This window comes from Chionomys nivalis, chromosome 9 (assembly GCF_950005125.1).
Source record: "Chionomys nivalis chromosome 9, mChiNiv1.1, whole genome shotgun sequence".
Classification (NCBI taxonomy): domain Eukaryota; kingdom Metazoa; phylum Chordata; class Mammalia; order Rodentia; family Cricetidae; genus Chionomys; species Chionomys nivalis.
In genome coordinates this window covers 32,734,809-32,749,765 of record NC_080094.1, presented here as the reverse complement: position 1 = coordinate 32,749,765, position 14,957 = coordinate 32,734,809, and positions in this window count along the sequence as shown.

Genomic DNA, 14,957 nt, shown 5'->3' with positions numbered 1-14,957 from the left:
ACAGAATAAAGACATCTTAGAGCCTTTCTCCTTTGTTAGCTCTCCTGTCACCAGAAAGGCCTTGGTAACAGATGGAAGGAGAATTCAGACCCAGGAAATAATCTCTGTCTTTGTCCTGTGGTTCTCCTCCTAGCATACATACGCAGTTGTCCCACATCCTAAAGGTTAAACATGGTCATACTGAGTGGTTCTACGTCACACTCTTGACTGCCATCAAAATCAAGGAAGGTGGGGTAGTCACAATTTGTCTTTGGGAACTGCTACCTCATCCTAGTCCCTGAGCCAGCACCTAGCCTCTTTCTCCTTGTAGGAACCCTTCTTCCATGAGACAATTGCAGCTGAGTCAGAGCCAGAACATTATTTTCATAATGGTACAACAAAGGGGACACAGAGCTGCGTCCTTCCTGCCCTGCCACACTGGCAGTCTCCGTGTAAGTCTCTGAATAGTTGTTCTTCCTTTCCTAGAGAGGATTCTGCAGAGCAGTCCTGATTTGCAGAAGTGGCAATAGATGAAAGATTCTCAAAGGGATTTACATTGACTAAAGAAGAGTCAAGAAAATTTGCTAAGAAATGGACAAAGTGAGGTGCAAGGAGAAAGTAAAAATCTCAGGATTTTTAAAATAACAATTTTTCTTGTCTTTTTCAGGAAAGCTGGTATATCTGAGGGCCAGCTGCAAGAAAATGCATTCTAACTAGGCAAGCATTTTTGAGCATCTTTATTCTGTTTTGTGAACAAAACTACTGAATGGGAGCATAATTCTCTGCCTATAGGTGGTTTCTTTCAAAGCACCTAGCTGAGTTCTAAGCTCAGGGACTTAGAGTGAATCCGATGGTTGTCAAGAAAAATTCTATTCTTACAAGAACCATCAGAGAAACTGAGATTGAAAAAAGTGAATGAACTTAGTTCACATAGCTAAGACGTTAAGGAATCTAACTTTGAATCCCATGGTGTTTACGTCTAGGGGGCATGCTCCTCTCCTGACTAGGGATACAGAGACTAAAGGAACAGTGTTAAAGGTAAGCTTCACCTCTAAAGTGAGACATCCTAGGTTGGCATTCTGTTCCCTCCAATTAGGAACTCTGGGATCTTGCTCAGGGAGGAAACTTGATTTTTTTGTGCCTTCGTTTTGTCATATGCAAAATAGAAATTTTAAAAGCATGTAATTTGCAATGTTATTTTAAGCATTAGATGAACTAACCTGTGAAAAGGAGTTCAAAACAAAGCTTAGTGTGTCGTGAGTTCTCAGCTAATCGTTCAGCTAATCATTCTAACCGTTTTGTATAGATCATTAGAGTCAGGTGGATAATTCCATCCAGTAATAAAATCTCCAAAGTTAGGTGTGAGTTGCCCCACAGTGGATTTCTTGACCATGAAATGAACCGGCAGTCAGTGACAGCCAGCCCAGTCTTTATTTTACTAGAATGACCCAGTATCATCAACTTCACCAACTTAGTCACCATCTTTATTTCAACTTCTCCATCTCCAGCTCTCATTTTCTAACATATTTCTTTCAGGTAGAGTCCACATTCACAAGCTGCTCAAGACAAGAGAGGAACCAGCTTCAAGTCCTGATTCTAATATTATATACACTGTCCTCCTGTGCTGATGACTAACACCTTCAGATTGGAAAACAGTCCTACACCACAGAGAAAGAAGTGGTCGTGGCTCAGATGCTTCCACCTCTGGTTTCTGTCTCTGGTCATTCTATCTAATATCATAGGCCTCTGGTTTCTCATATGCAAATCATAAGGCATAAAAGTAAAAGAAGATGGCAATGGAGCATCTCACCCAAATGGCACCATGTAGAAGCTGAACGCACAGATCTTATTAGTCTCTTGTCTTATTCCAACAATTTCCAATGTGATACAAGTTACAGTAGTAACTACTGTAGCTGTACAGTGTTAGTAAAATTAAACAAATAAATAAATAAACACATTGAGAGCTAAAAGTACCCTGTAATTTGGATCACACATTACTCTGCCTCCTAAGAGCTACAGCACAAAAAAAAAAAATGCATTGACTGACAAGATAGACATATCTCCTGGCATCAATTTAACTTCAAAGATACATGTCAAGGTTTTACTTGAATGTTTCAATAAGAAGTTTGGATAACAAACTGTAAAAACAAAACAAAACAAAACAAAACAAAAACATCAAATCCGTTTGAGATGAAGTGGTTCTGAGGGGGATTAAGATTTTATGGCTTAAGCATGATGCCTGATAGTAACCAAACATGACATGATCGCAAAGTTATAAACATGAAAGTGTTCTGATGTCTATGTAACAAGGGACTTGCTGCAGGAATGCAACTTGCAGAGTTCTGGGTGGTACTTGAGTCTGACAAGGTCACTGGAGTCTGCTATAGAGATTTGCATTGGTATGGATTTTGGTTTATTGATACAGATTTAAAGTCAATTTTGTTATACTGTATATATATATATTTCTGCTCCTGAATAAGGTATTATGTTTGTGCAGCTCATTTAAAAATGTAATGTATAATTAAGAAATATAGAATAATAGATAGTCGTCTATAGTAGTCAAGCTTGTAGTCATATTAGACTTTCTAGATGTATAGAAATATATATCAGATGGATAGGGATTCTTCAAATCTTTCAATACTACAGAATATGGCATTTAAATGTTTTAAGAAGTTAGGACTTTTCATGACAGTGAGACACGCATGCTTCTGGCAGCTCCAATCTACTTCAAGAGGAAGATGGGCATTGAAGAGTCTCCTTATGGAGTTGGTTAGCCATATGGGTAAAAAACTGCTCTTGCCTGGACTGCTTGATAAACTGGACATGCAGGACTCACAGAGAAATGACTGCTGAACTTACCTAAAAGTGAGACGATCCTTTGGGGTTCCGGCTTCATAAAAAAGTCTGCTAGACATTCTGCAGGGCACAGAAGAAAGTGACTGACAAACTGCCAGTATAGGTGGAACTGTCTTTGAAATTTCCTGCTTCGTTGAGAAGTCTGCTGGATACTATGGGCCAGTAGGCTAAAGATGGATGCCCCAGGGAAACAGAAGAACTTTGGGTGACTGTCCAGGCAATGAGATGTCTCTGTCAATTCTAGAGTTTTAGAAATTGTTTACAATGCATTTCCTGTTTACTTAGGTAATATTATATCCTTCTGGAGTCTTTGATGGGGTTAAAGAGTAGTTATTATTATAGTTTTCCTTAGTTATGATAAAAGATAAAGTTGATATAAATACAGTAACTATAATTCTCACTTGATAACTCTTTTGTTATATGTAATTTTACTATGTTAAAGTTAAAACCTTCCTTTTTATTTAAACAGAAAAGGGTAGGTGATGTGGGATACCTCTCTATATGCTGTGAATACCATTGGTTAATAAAGAAACTGAATTGGGCCTGTGCAGGGAAAAGAGATAGGCAGAGAAAACTAAACTGGATGCTTGGAGGAAGAAGTCAGAGTCAAGGAGAAGTCATGGAACCACCTACGGAGACAGACATGCTGAAACTTTGCTGGTAGGCCACAATCTCGTGGTGATGCACAGATGAATGGAAATGGGATAAATTAAGATGTAAGAGTTAGCCAATAAGAAGCTAGGGATAATGGGCCAAGCAGTGTTTTAGTTTCGGTGTGATTATTATGGGTCTGAGCAGCTGGGAACCAACAAGCAGCCCTCCTCCAACAGGAGTCCCTGGAAGAATCTCCAACCCCCACCAGAAGCATATTTGGGTTGGTACCCAAGGATCCAATTATCAGCCTGGAGTTTCTGGAGGTCGGTGGAGCTGGGAGATGTCAAGAAGAGTCTGATTTAGAAGATAAACCAAAACTCACCTGTGCATCTGCCTCTCTGATGTGGACACAATGACCTTCAGAACAGGAATGCTTACCGCATCCATTCACCAAACACCTCTCAAAAGCTCTTGTCTGGACCACAATGTCTAGAACTACAGTGAAAAGTTTTGTGAGTAAATACACTGGTCATTTTAACCAAGTGATCTGTGAACAAAAAAAAAAAAAAAAAAAAAATAACCTACACAGGGCACAGGGCCTATCTCCAGTCAGAAACAAGAAGACATACACGGGAAGGAGTCATGAGCTAAGGGCTCGTAAGGACTAGCTTTGCAATTTGCTCCTGTTCTCTGTGTATTTGATATGATGGACAGCAATTAGTTTGTTGTCTTAGCCAAATTATCCCACACTAGCTTTCCAGAAGACACAGAAGTCCACACAATACCTCTGTTAATGCTTGACCTACACAGAGCCTGTGGACTACAGTAATGTTCAGTCACCTTCCCTGGTCTGTGAGGCTCAAGCTGCATCTGACAATATGCTAGAGGAACAGTGACTAATACAATACCATACTGTCCCGTGAGACCTCTAATGAGAAAATGATAGCACCACATTGAGCTGAATGACTCTTCCATTTAGTAACAATAATCACACATATAATCGTGCAAAGTTTCAATGTGGCTTTAACTATGCAAAGCCTTGAAATTATTTTACCTTATTTAATCCCCATGGTCCTAGAAGACTTAATAAAAAATTAAATGTGAGCTCCATAAGCTTAAAACCTTTTTTCATTTTTTGCAAATATGTTTCCAATGTAATTAAGTAATTTGGTAGTTTTCCTAATTATTATTTAAAAACACTCTGGCAAAAAAAAACACTCTGGCATTTTCATACATATGTCTTTACACATTGTACTTATTCATCGTCCTTCCACATTTCCCTTGTCACTCTCTTGTTGGTCCTTCCCTTACCCCAAGTACTGCTTCCTTTCTTTCATGTCACATACATTCCATCAGTCTCTTCTTTCCCCCCTCTCTCTTCTCTTGAATTCTTTCTCCTGCACCAGTCTTTTTGTTACTTTCATATCTCTCTCTCTCTCTTTCTCTCTCTCTCTCTCTCTCTCTCTCTCTCTCTCTCTCTCTCTCATCATTTAAATCTAGAGTCTGCGTGTAAAAGGCAAGTAAAATTCACCTTTTTGAGTATTGCTATTTCACAATATAATCTCCAGTCACATCCATTTTCCTGCAAAAGCCGTGTTTTCATTTTTCCTCTGTGGCTGTATTGTAGAATATTATTTTAAGATGTGTTACATTTGTTCATACTGTGGCACATTTGTTTAATGATGCAAAGATGTGTTGCATTATGTTATGTTCTACTTAACTCTGTGAAGCTGTGTTGCTTTCCATGTCTAAAACACCTGATTGGTCTAATATAGAGCTGAGTGGCCAATAGGGAGGCAGGAGAAAGAAATAGGTGGGGCTGGTAGGCAGAGAGAATAAATAGAAGGAGAAAAAGAAGGATTGGGAAGCATGAGAGATAGAGGAGCAAGAAGAGAAGGAAGACATCAAGGGCCAGCCACCCAGCTACACAGCCACACAGCTACTTCTTACAGAGTAAGAAGTAAAAAAAGATATACAGAAATAGAGAAAGGTAAAAACCCAGAGACAAAAAATATAGAGGATAATTTAATTTAAGAGAACATGACTAGAAACAAACCAAGCTAAGGCCAGGCATTCAGAAGAAATAATAAACCTGCAAGTATTTATGTGGGAGCTGGGTGGAAGGGTCCCCTCAAAAAAGCCCAAAAGCCAAAAGAATAAAAAAATATACAACAACATGACTACATAAAATTCAGTTTTGAATATGAACCACATTTTCTTTATCCATTCATTTGTTGTGGTTCATGAAGATTGATCTCCTTCTGTGGCTATTTGAAAAGTGTTGCAATAAGCATGGGTGTGCAAGTATCTCTGCAGTGCACGGACCTAGAGTCCCTCTGGTGTGTATTCAAAAATGGTGTGGCTTGCTCCTATGGCAGTTTTACCTTTAGGTTTTGAAGAGCCTCTATACTGATTGCCATAGTGGATACACCAGTTTACTTTCCCACCAGCAGTGAATAAGGAAGGATTTATCTTTCCCCACATCCTTGCTAGCATTTTTCATTTGTTTTCTTGATGACAGTCATACTGACCAGGGTGAGATGAAATCACAAAGTGGCTTTAAGTGGCACTTCCCTGATGACTAAAGATATTGAACACTTTTTCAAGTATTATTTATTTTTATTTCTTCTTTTGGGAATTATTTTTTCAGCTCACTAGCCCATTCGTTGATTGAAGAATTGAGGGCTGGGGTGTGTTAACAGTTCTTTATGTACTTTAGATAGTAATACCCTATCAGACTTGAACTTGGCTGAAATTTTTTCCACACCCTGTAGGTGCTTGCCACCCTTGTGATTGTTTCCCTTTCTATGTGGAAACGTTTTAATTTGATATAATTCTTTTGTCAGTTTTAGGGATCCCTTTCTGTGCTACCAGCATCCTTTTCAAAATGTCATTGTCTATGCCCATATCTTTCAGACCTTTTATGTAAGTTTTCTTCAAGAAGTTTCAAAGTTTCAGGTCATAACTTAAGGGTTTTAGTGCATTCAATTTAGGTTTTGTGCAGGATGAAAGATCTGGGTCAAATTCTTCTCCTATGGGTAAATATCAGGTTTCCCCAGTACTGTTGTAATAAGAGCGGCGGGGCTGCGTCCCCGGCACCCAGCCGCCCGCATGGCTACCTTATGTCCCGAAATAATTACACGGAAACTGTATTCTTTTGAACACTGCCCAGCCCATTAGTTCCAGCCTCTTATTGGCTAGCTCTTACATATTGATCTAACCCATTTCTAATATTCTGTGTAACACCATGAGCTGGCTTACCAGGAAAGATCTTAACCTGCGTCTGTCTGGAGTGGGAGAATCATGGCGACTCCTGACTCGGCTTCTTTCTCCCAGCAATCTGTTCTGTCTACTCCACCTACCTAATTTTCTGTCCTATTAAAGGGCTAAGGCAGTTTCTTTATTTAACCAATGAAATTAACTCTTCCATCACAGTACTATTTTGTTGAGGAAGCTGTTGCAATATATATTCTCCATTGTATTTTTTTCACATCTCAATCAAAACTCACATAGCTGAGAACGTGTGAGTTCATTTCTGCTTATTCTCTTCCTCTCTTTTGTGTCAGTGCCATGTTGTGTTTGTCACTATGAGTAGGAGGAGGCTTCTGTCCCACCAGGTCCCAGAGTAACCCCACAGAAACTGTATTATTTAAATCACGGCTTGGCCTATTAGCTCTAGTTTCTTATTGGCTAGCTCTTGCATCCTAAACTAACCCATCTCCATTAATCTGTGTTTTGCCATATGGCTGTGGATTACTGGCAAGGTTCCATCACGTCTGTCTCTGATGGTTGCTACATGGCGTCTCCCTGACCCTGCCTTCTTACTCCCAGGATTCCTTCTAGTTTTCCCCACCCAGCTTTGTTCTGCCCTGCTATATGACCAAAGCAGTTTCTTTATTAATCAATGGTAATCACACATGCAGAGGGGAATCCCACATCAACTATGGCTCTATAATATAATTTGAGATGAATTTTTTTCCTGCTTAAGATTGCCTTAGCTATTCAAAGTCATTTGTGCTTCCATATTTTAGTATTTTTTTTCTAGTCATGTGAAGAATGTCACTGGAATTTTGATGGGATTGCATCCAGTCTTAGATCACATTTAGAAATGTAGACATTTTTACAGTATTTATTCTTCTAATCCATGAACAGAGGGATTGCTTTCATCTTCTAGTGTCTTCTACAATATCTTACTTCAATGTCAGAATTTTTTCTTTGTAGAGGTCTTTAATATTCTTGATAAAGTTTATTCTTGAATGTTTTTTTTAGAATATTGTGAATAGGATTATTTTCCTAATTTCTTCCTAGGCAAGTTCATTATTGGTATATATAAAGATTACTAATTTCTGTGTGTTATATTCTATTCTGCTATTCTACTGAAAGTGCTTATCAGTTCTCAGAGTTTTCTGTTGTGTACTTTGCTATGTTTTAAGAATAGGATGAATCATCTAAATAAAAGTAGTTTGACCCTATTTTTTAATCCAGTTTTTTTCTTTTGTCATACTGCTGCACACCTTAAGCACTTTATTGTATCACCGTTCAAGTGAGCACTCTTGCCGCATGCTAATTTTCAGAGGAAATGGCTGTAGTTTTTCTTCATTTAATATATTATTGTCCATAGGTTTGTAGCATGCAGCCTTTATTAAGTCAAGATACATTTTTCCTATTCCTAATTTCTTCAGGGATTTTATCAGGAAAGAATGCTGAACTTTTTCTTTATCTGTTCATGTGGTTTCTATGCTCGCTTATTTTCATCTTGTATAACATTTATTTGTTTGTGCATTTTGAATCAACCTTGCATCTCTGGAATAAATGGAACTCGGCTATGGTATGTGATCTTAATGTATTCTTTAATAAGATTGTCAAGAACTTTATTGAGAATCTGTGTATATATGTTCATCACAGAAACTGGCCTATAGTTTTTTTTGTTTTCTTATCTAGTTTTAGTATTGGTATAATACTGGTTTCTTAAAAGGAATTTGGTGGTGTTCCTTCACTTTTTCCTTTGTGGAATAGTTTCAGGATAACTAGTGTTCACTCTTTTTTAAGTGTTTGGTAGAATTCAGTAGTGAATCAATCCATCCTGTCCTGGACTCTTCTTTGTTGGGAGAGTTTTTATTACTACTTCAATATTATTGCTTATTATATATCTGCTTAAGTTGTTTGTATCTTCCTGATTTAATTTTAACAGATCTTTAAATTTTTCCATTTTTTAGGATAAAAGTTTTTAAAATATTCCTGGTAATATTCTGGATTTATTGGAGCTGTTTGTAACATCTGCTCTTTTATCTCTGGTTTTATTTTCCGTTTTCTCTGTCTTGCTTCTGTTTCAGTTCAATGGGGATATCAACCCTGTTCATATTTTCAAAAGACCAATGATATTTTCCTTGACTGTTTCTATGTATGATGGGTTTTGTTTCCATTATGTCGATATCTGTTTTGGTCTTTACTGTTTCTCACTGCCTACCATTTAAAGATCTGACTGTTTTCTGTTTTTCTCAGGTTTTGAGGAGAATTAGAGTATCTGAGGTACCTGAACTTTTTAACTAGGAATTCATAGCTGTATGAACTGCTTTGTCACAATTCTTTCCTCTAAGAACTATTATATCCCCAAGGTTCTGGGAAGCTGGTCTTTCATTTCATTTTTTTTTTAAATTTTCTTTTCTGGTTTTGTCAATGACCCATTGGTCATTCAAGAAAGAATTGCTAAGTCTCCAGTTATCTTTGTAGCTTTTCTAAACTATTCGTTTCTAGTTTTATTTCACTATGATCTGGCAAGATAAAAGGAACTATTTTGGCTATTTCATATTTGTAAAGACTTGCTTTGTGACCTAGAATGTGTTCTAGTTTAAAGTAGGTTCTGCAGGCTGCTGAGAAGAATGTATATTCTGGATTTTAGATGAAATATTCTGAAGATACGCGTCACATGCATCTCTGATCTATGGCTTACGTCAAACCTGAAGAGTTTCTTTGCTTACATTAGTTTGGATGACCTATTTGAAGATCAGACTGAGGTATTGAAGTCATCTGCAACTTTTGTATCAGGACATAAGACTGTTTTCCACACGTTACTGATTGCTTTAGGAAATTTAGAGTCCCAACACCTCAAGCATACTATTGTTACATCTTCTTGGTGAATTATTCCCTTAAATAACATGCAGTGACCTTCTTGATCCCTTCTAAGTAGGTTTTCTTGGAATCTACCTTATTAATTTCTATGTACTTGATAGATTGTCATCCATTCTGTGACTATAAGTTTGTGGCTATCTTTACCAATAAGGTATGTATTTTAGTAATTCTATCTAGTTTTTTTTTTTTAATACAGTCATCCAACCAGAGTCTTTTGTTTTGTTTTATAAGACAAGGTTTCTCTGTGAAACAGTCCTGGCCATCCTGGAACTCACTCTGTAGACCAAGCTAGCCTCGAACTCACAGAGATCCACCTGCCTCTGCCTCGTGAGTGCTTGGATTAAAGGCATGTGCCACCACCACCCAGCCCCAACCTGAACGTTTTTATTGATAAGTTGAAGCTATTTGCATTTCATGTTGTAACTGAAAAATGTGTACTAGGCCCTGTGCTTTTTTTGTCGGTTGTTTTGCTGGTAGAATAAATTATTTTTTGCTCTTTTTCTTTCTCCACCATTAGTTCACTGTGTTGGACATGATACCGTTTTTCCTAACCATTCCTTGTTCATTCGTTTCTCTCATGAAACTCATTATTTTCTGTTTTCTTGTGTTTAACGCCTTCTTCTTCTTTGGGATATAGTGTCCCTCTAAATATTTTTCTGCTGTTCTATCTTATGTGTCCTGAACTGCATTAATTTGTGATTGTTATAAAATACTATTATTTCTGGGTGGGTGTTAACATGTGTGAGGGGTGCATATGGCCAGAAGTCAACCCAATATGTCATTCCTCAGGAGCTCTCTGTCCTGTTTACTAGACAGAGTCTCCCATTGGAACACGGCGTTCACTACCAGACTAGTTTAGTTGGTTAGTAAGTCCCAGGGATCTGTTCATTGTAAGCTCCTTGGCACTTGAATTCCAAGAAAGCACCACTACATCCAATTTTTACTTGACTTAAATGCAATAAAGTAAGAGTACTGCTAAAAGTAGTAGATGTGTAATAAAAAAAAAAGGAAGGAGAGTGCTCAATGGGGAGTAAAAAGGCTTTTATGTCCTTGAAAACTGTACATGACTAATTGTAGGCACAGAGTGAAAGTGTGGGCCATTGGACTTCTTGTATTTCTTGTTTTTTTAATGCCAGTGTTGAGCCTATATTGTACAAATGTCTAATATCTTCCCGTTGTCTTTTGGGGGTTGGTTTTTTGTTTGTTTGTTTGTTTGTTTTGTTTTGTTTTGAGACATAGTCTCTCTGTGTAGCCCTGTCTGTCCTGGAACTTGCTCTGTAAAGAACACTGACCTCGAACTCAGAGACCCACCTGCTCTCCCTCCCACCTGCTGCACCACTCTGTACAGCTCAGAGCTGCCTTCATTTCAGAAGTTCTCCTTCTCTGAATTCTAGGGACCTCTTCTGGCCACACTTGGCTCCGCAGTCTCTGGGCTGAACTGGTTTGCTCAGCCATCCAAGACTCCAGTACTCTCCTGTGTGGCTAATGTTCTAGGTCGCAGAGGGGTGGAAGAGGATCACCCAAACATGTTGGGAGTAAAGAAGGCAGCTATAACACTGAGGTCTTCAGAGGCAGAGGAAACACCTCCATACTTTCCAGACCTCATAGTTATTAATCAGGCTGCTAGGGGTATAAAACTATAGTTGTCCTATAGGCGCCTGGAGTTTCAAAGTCCTCAGTCTCCACAGTAGCGAATGCCAGGTGACTGAATCCAGAACTTGGTTCACCTATTGATGTGAGGCCATGAGGCCGCCCTGGCCTACATACTTTGTCTGTGAGTGTTTGGTGCCTACACAGTTTGCTTGTCAAAGTCTGGACTTCTGGCTTTCCACGCTGTCTCACAGGACCCCCTCCCACCCTGGAGCCATGACAAATTAAGTGAAAGTTGCCTATCTTCTGACTGGCCCTTCTCCATTATCCAACTTCAAAGTATTTCTGTTTTAAACAATAGATTTTCTCTCAAAATGGCACCTGGATCCTGCCCTCCATATCATACAGAGTGTCAGATGTGTTTCAAAGCTCATGAGGGTGTGGGCTTTTCCTAAGAGTAGGAATTCAGTTTCCTTCACTAGAGCTTCCAAGCTTGACTTTTGGGGAGATGGTCTGCTTTTCCACTCTACACAGGGAAATTTCCCAGTTAGAACTCTGTGTGATTTGGCCTCCTTGCTGTATTTTCCCATAATTTTACCACAGTTGGAGTACTAGACCACTACTCGTATGGATTTCTGTAGTTCTTCTCTTTGGAGAAAATCCTTTTCTCTTATCCTTGATGCCTTTCCTTCACAGAGTCACACAATAAGCTTCTAATCCACCGTCTTACCCATTATTCATGTTGTTCCATCCACTTCTCCTCTATTAATATGAACAGACAATGTAGACATGGAATGAGTTTTCCACCAGGGTTCAATATTTTCTACCATTAGTACTTTGAACTTCGCATTTGGTATTCACAGTGTCATTCTGTGTTTAGTAAGCATTTATTTTTGTGTCATTTTGAGGAAGCTTATGGGAATTTATGATTTTGTTTATCAGGGTCCATTATATAATATAATAATAAAAGTATTCACTTCATTTCTAATTGGTACAGTAATCCAGTAGAAAAGAAAGTTATGGGTGAGCAATGTCCAAGACTTTCAGACATGAAAAATGTCAGGATCACCCAATCCACCCCCCCCCACACACACACACACACTGAAAAGCTAACACAGCCTTGGGAGGCAGAAATTATATTAATTTAGAGGGAAATGAGCACCACCAAGCCCTTGTACAACATCATCTGACAAGCTGAGACTTTGTCCTGGGTCCTTTAATGTTTTCTCACCATACCCAGAGTCTTTTCAAACTCAGAAAATAAAAAGCAAGAAATGGAACACAGGGTGACTTTCAAGTGCTTACACTTCCAATGATGTTGTTAAGCACATGATTTATATTCTATCTCCTCTCTCTCTCTCTCTCTCTCTCTCTCTCTCTCTCTCTCTCTCTCTCTCTCCTCTCTCTCCCTCTGTGTGTCTGTCTATCTTTTTGTGTATGTTTTGTGTGGCCTTTTAAGAACTTGATCACAAGCCAACCTGACAGGTCAATTACTGGTTCTACTTTAGTGTGTTATAATAGCATTTCTCTCATCACTGCAATCCACTCTAGGCTCCTGTTCTCACCTTCACATGAGTTCACCCTAATTCAATGAAAAACCTTCCAAGTTATTGCAATACCATTGTATTAGAACCTACATTTTAAACTTAAGATCTTTAATACCAGAGTTGCAACACACTGCAAAACTTCTAGATGGTCAAGATTTCTCAGTGATTATATATTTGACATTTTCTAAAAATTGCATTTTTTTCTATTAAGAATGATCAGATTGAAAATAATTTGAAGAGGGCTGGAGAGATGGCTCAGAGGTTAAGAGCACTGACTGCTATTCCGGAGGTCCTGAGTTCGATTCCCAGCAACCACATGGTGGGTCACAACCATCTGTAATGAGATCTGGTGCCCTCTTCTAGCCTAAGGGCATACATACATGGAGGCAGAACACTGTGTACATAATAAATAAATAAATCTTAAAAAAATGTAGCCAAATATTTAAAAAAAAAAAGAAAAAGAAAATAATTTGAAGAAAAGGCCTGTGTGTCTGTGTGTTCCTTTTGGTCATTGTTGCTATAAAGAATGATGATATAATAAAGAAAAGCCTTAGACTAAGTTGTGATTTCTTCCAAAACTCTCCGAATACCATTTATTGTACCAACTAATTTGCATTCATCTTACCTTTTGAAACAATTTCCTTCATCTTTGAAACAAGAGATAGCCCTCTTCGGTACAGGATAATGAAATTGAAGAAACGAGAAAAAGAAACCTCAGTTCTACTAATATATATTTATTCAGATATTTAGACTGTTTCCATCTTGTGGACATAAGGGCTAATTTCCCCTGACCTCCTGTTTTGAAACTGCTTCTCTGGGCTCTCCCATTTGTGCCTATCTTCGTGGCAGATTGTTTTAGCATGGTAATGTGCTCAGCTCGATTGCCAAAGGCACTGACGCTACTATCAATCATTTACACACATGTGAGAGGGGAAAGACAAATGATATGCTTCCCCAACTTCTTCAGCCTTGCACAGTTGGCTTCTCTGGAAACTGCCCTTAGTATAAAAGAATTCTCAGACCAGTCTGAAGGCACATGAGTCAGGAAGGCTGAGCTCCTGCTCTGCAGGGGACAGGAAGCCCAGGCTGTGGATAGTCAGTACCACGGACAGAGTCCATCACACTGGGCATGCTCTCCAGGAGGACGCTTAGCCACCACCTCCTAAAGCCATCTTCTTCCATATTTGTTGAGGTGGTGTTTTCCTGGTTTGTTTTGTTTCATTTGGGAATTTTGTTTTGTTATGTTTTTTATTCTTCTGGTAATCCCTTCTACCCCTTCCCCGCCCTGATTATCTAAATTTTCCCAATTTGATTTCTAGTTGTTCGATTCTGGACGTGGCCTATAAATTCTGGCTGTCCCATTTCCCCGTGCCTCTTAATAAAATGGTATGAATATGTCTCCTATATTTATTCTTATATGTTGTGTTATTTGTCACTGTTCCGTTTATTCTGACAACTGCAGTCTTCCAGCCAATCTCCAGAAAGTTTGGAAAGTTGTAACTATATTCATAATAAGATCTGTATTCAAAAACATAATAGGTTTAATATTTATGTACTCTACATTGTCAACATGTAGAGCGTATTTTACATTTTACAGGAAATTTCCTAGTCAAGCTGCCAGCAAGTAAGAAATGATGTATATAAATAAAGTCACTGACCAAAGCATTGAGGGGATCAAGAAAATCCAATGAAGCCCCAGAAACTAGCAATGCACTGGTCCAATTGTCCTTATAGAATTAAAGAAATAAGATAGTGGTTAATGAGATCTGAAGAATCTTAGACAAAAAACAAAACATTTGATAAAGAAACATGTGCTGAGCCCATAAGGGACAAGTGTGGAATAGAGAACCCTGAGCCACTCTTTCCCAGCTCTAATTTAGAAACAGTTTCCCCTGCTGTCTGAATTCAATGGGAAGCCACGAAAAAGGAGTCTAAATTATGTGGCCCATAACAGTTCATCTCCAGTCACAGCACAAAATGGAATGAAATCTCAGAAATACCTCCACATATATGATATTATTGGGGTCCACATAATAATACACGTCAAAAATCATTAAAAGAGTGTAAACTTGGATTGTAGTATAGAAGCCAGTTGGCCAAATATTCACTAGTTGGTCCTTCTAGCAAGTAGTTGACTCTCTAGTCTCTTGCTCAGACACCGTACCTCTCTGAAGCATCAAAGACAATTATTTTCTGTCTCACTCAACACCACTCACACTGCAAATTAAACAGTATAATTTCCCCATTGTTTACTGCTTTGGC